Source organism: Myotis brandtii, unplaced genomic scaffold (genome assembly GCF_000412655.1).
Source record: "Myotis brandtii unplaced genomic scaffold, ASM41265v1 scaffold959, whole genome shotgun sequence".
Lineage (NCBI taxonomy): Eukaryota > Metazoa > Chordata > Mammalia > Chiroptera > Vespertilionidae > Myotis > Myotis brandtii.
Window position 1 is genome coordinate 1,161,416 of NW_005371966.1, and position 3,930 is coordinate 1,165,345.

Below are 3,930 nucleotides of genomic sequence, written 5' to 3' on the forward strand. Positions count from 1 at the left end.
CTTGGCTCCCTGCGGACCCTGGAGCACTTCTGCTCAGAGTCCGGGTCCGGATGCTTCTAGGGCTCTGGTCTCAGTGTTCGATCCACCACACCCCCCCAAGGGGACAGGAGGGGCAACATGGGCTTTACGTCCATCCAGTCATCAACCCCTCCATCTGGGATCTACCAACGCCCCCTCCCCCTAGCAGGGCAGCTAGCGGCAGAGAAACCAAGCCACTTGAGCCAGGAGGGCAGAGATGAGAAAGTGAGGGGCAGGGAGAGGGTTTGGGGGAGGGCCGTGTGCAGGCAGGTGGAGGGGAGAGAGGATGAGAGCAGGGAGTGAAGAGCTGCTGGATTCAACTTCTTTCCCTCAGGTCCCCCATGTGACCCGCAAGCCTTCAAGCTGGTCTGCAGAGTAGGCATTTGGGTGCCTATTTACCCACGTGGCAGAACCAGGACTGAAATCCAGGGCTGACTGGGGACACATGCTGTCTTGGCAATGATGAGTTTCCGAAAAGTTGGGAATCTGAAAAAGGCTGTCAGAGAAAAGCAACCAGGAAAACCAGGCACCCTGCATGGTCCGCCCCTCCCCCAGCCCCAGGCCACTGGGAACTGAGCAGGAGCTGGGCTCCTCTCCGCTTCTCATTACAAAACAAGGAGAACCTGGGCCTCAGGGAGAAGCCCTCAGCAGCCCCCTCGCTTAGGGGGAGACCCGAGACACCCACTTAGAGTGCTTCTAGCTGTGGGGAGCAGAGCTCAGGTCATTTCCCTGGAGCAGAGGCAGGGAGACCACTTGTGGCCCTTGTCTGTGGACCCTGCTGCCCAGTCTTGTCCTCTCACTGGGGGGTGGGGGGGGGGCGCTGGCTGGGCAGGCATGAGCCTGGGCTCTCAAAATGTAGTGGGGAGCCCTAACCGGTTTGGCTCAGTGGATAGAGCATCGGCCTTCGGACTGAAGGGTCCCAGGTTCGATTCCAGTCAAGGGCATGTACCTTGGTTGCAGGCACATCCCCAGTGGGAGGTGTGCAGGAGGCAGCTGATCGATGTTTCTCTCTCATCGATGTTTCTAACTCTCTATCCCTCGCCCTTCCTCTCTGTAAAAAATCAATAAAATATATATTTTTTTAAATGTAGTGGGGAGAATGGTGGCCCCTCAAAAGATATGTGCGCACCCTACCTTCCAAAACCTGTGAATGTGACCTTTTCCAGAAAAAGGGTCTTTGTGATGAAGTTAAGAATCTTGAGATGAAGTCATGCTGGGATATCCAGGTGGGCCCTAAATACAATGACAAATGTCTTAAAAAGAGACAGAAGAGCCTGGCAGGCGTGGCTCAGTGGTTGAGCGTTGACCTATGAACCAGGAGGTCATGGTTCCATTCTCAATCAGGGTACATGCCTGGGTTGTGGGCTTGATCCCCAGGGTGGGGCATGCAGGAGGCAACCCATCAATGATTCTCTCTCATCATTGATCTTTCTGTCTCTCCCTCTCCCTTCCTCTCTGAAATCAATAAAAATATATTTTAAAAAATAGAAGAGACAGAAGAAAGACATAGACCCGGGAGAAAGTCATGTGAAGGTGGCGCCAGAAATGAGAGACCTCTTCTAGAGCCATTGGAGGTAGCGCAACCCTGCTGACACCTTAATTTTGGGTTTCTGGCTTCCAGAGCCATGAGGAAATAAATTCCTGTTGTTTTAAGCTATCTGGTTTTTGGTAATTTATTGCAGCAGTCCAAGAAAACTCATACAAGAGGGAATGGGCTGAGCTCAGATCCCTTGCAAGCTAATTTCTAGAAAGGGGCTGGGCCTTTGCACCCACATCAGCTGGTAGTAATTGGATGTGTGCTGGGAGCGACCTTGGGTGAGGCAGCTCCTTTGGCCTTGGGCAATTCTTAGACAGCATTGGCATCCAAGCTTCACCAAAGGAGGGGAGTGAGAGCAGGCCGGGAGGGGGGCTCCGGGAGTGTACTCCACATCCACTGCAGTGGGAGTGACCTTGTGCTCTGAATATGTAGTTGTAATAGGGCTATAAAAATAAAGGCGGGGAGACAATGCACAATTGTCTTAACCGTTTGGGAGTTACCCTATGGCTGGTGGGAGCATTACTACAGTCAGCCAAAATGATAGACTAATGAAGAAATACTGATAAACCCACAATTGGATAGGGAAAGAAATTTCCCTACTGGATTTTCAATATTTTGTTAAAAAAAAGAATTTCAAACACATGCCCAGCCAGCCTAGACAGAGTAATATAACAGAAGTCCGCGGACACACCAGTCAGCTGCTATCCACACAGGGCCATCTCTCCCCGTCCACCTCCTTTTATTGTGGCCGGAGGCTCAGGACCTTCTTTGAGAGAATTGGCCTCATCGCTGCAGGCAGGAACGGCTCCCTGAGGGCAGTGAGCCCAGATTCAGCCACTCTGCAGTAGGTACCCTGGACCCCAGTGGAGAAGGGGCCTGGATAAGGGGTCCGGGGCAAGGAAGCCCCTTGCTCAGGAGGGAAGCATCTGAGCCAAGTCCTTTTTTGGCTTCTCAGTCCATTCTGTTAACGTTGGTGTTTCTTAATAGTATGAATGTTAAAGGCTTCATACTACTTAGTGAAACATACATCAATCGAAATGATCCATTCTGAGAAACTGAGAGGAAAAAAGATTTAAGAAAAACCAACAGAACAGAACCTCGGTGAGTTGTGGGACAATATAAAAAGGTCTGACACGTGTATTGGGGAATCCCAGGAGAAAAAAACAACACTAGTAATCTCGCTGACATAAATAAATATTACATATCTACCACTCTAGTCTACATACTTAAATCCAAGAGTCACCACTGGTAAACAATGTCCGTCCGGGGAATGATTAGCTCGTGATCACACTGCATCTCCAGCGGTAACTGACTCTGTTGTCGATGGTGTGACTTTCTGCAGCAGTTTTAACGGGTGCGGGCCTATGTTCGGGCCTGTGCTAAGCCAGGCCCCAGCCGTGTGCGTTTGGTTGATCTCGGTGACTGGTGAATGCAGGCATCTACTAACTAGACCTATTCAATATAAACTTAAAATTACAGTAATACATATAGGAAACTTTTTTGTGATATTAAACTTTTCATAAATACTTAATTTTAATTACACAAACGTGTCTGCATAAGTAAAAACAGGTAAACTAATTTGTCAAATTTTTAACATGCATTCAGAAAACCTATTTTATTATATAACGAACTTTCAGCTTTAATGGACACCCCCTCACCTGAATTAATCCATTATATGGAGGTTTTACTGTATTTTGTTATAGCTGCCTATATGGACTAAGACAGTAAAAGGATAAACCTAAATTTAACCATATAAAAATTACACTCAATATTAATGGGTCATGAACTCCCATTAAAAGGTACAGATTGTCAGCATGAGGAAAAGAGCAAGTATTTTGCTGTCTATAAGAGATGCAATTTAAAAATAAAGACTCACATGAGTTGATAGTAAGAGGATCCAAAATTATATACCATGCAAAAAGTAAGCATAAGAACGTGGAAATGGCTACATTAACACTAGGCAAAACAAATTTAAAGACAAAGACTATTAAGGTAATGTGGGGAAGGCTGACGGCAAGATTCCCAGTTGGGGGTCCACTATAAAAGGTAATAACGACATATGTGTTAATCAGGAACACATCGAGTTTATAAATGTATTTGTGCTTTATAACAATAAGCTTAAAATATATAAAACAAAAGTTGGAGACAACTAGACAAGAAGTCCGTAAAAATATATCTTATGACATTTTCAACCACAATAGAAAACAAACTATGAAGAAAAATTTCCCCATTTGCCACAACGGGCTCTCCATTTGCAAGTTTACTCCGCCAACTTCTCCATCTTGTTCGTACGTAGGCCATTTTGTCCATGGAGGGCCAATGGGTGTACTTGTTGTTTTTAGAATTTGAAGACTTGGTATATCAAGCTTCATTCT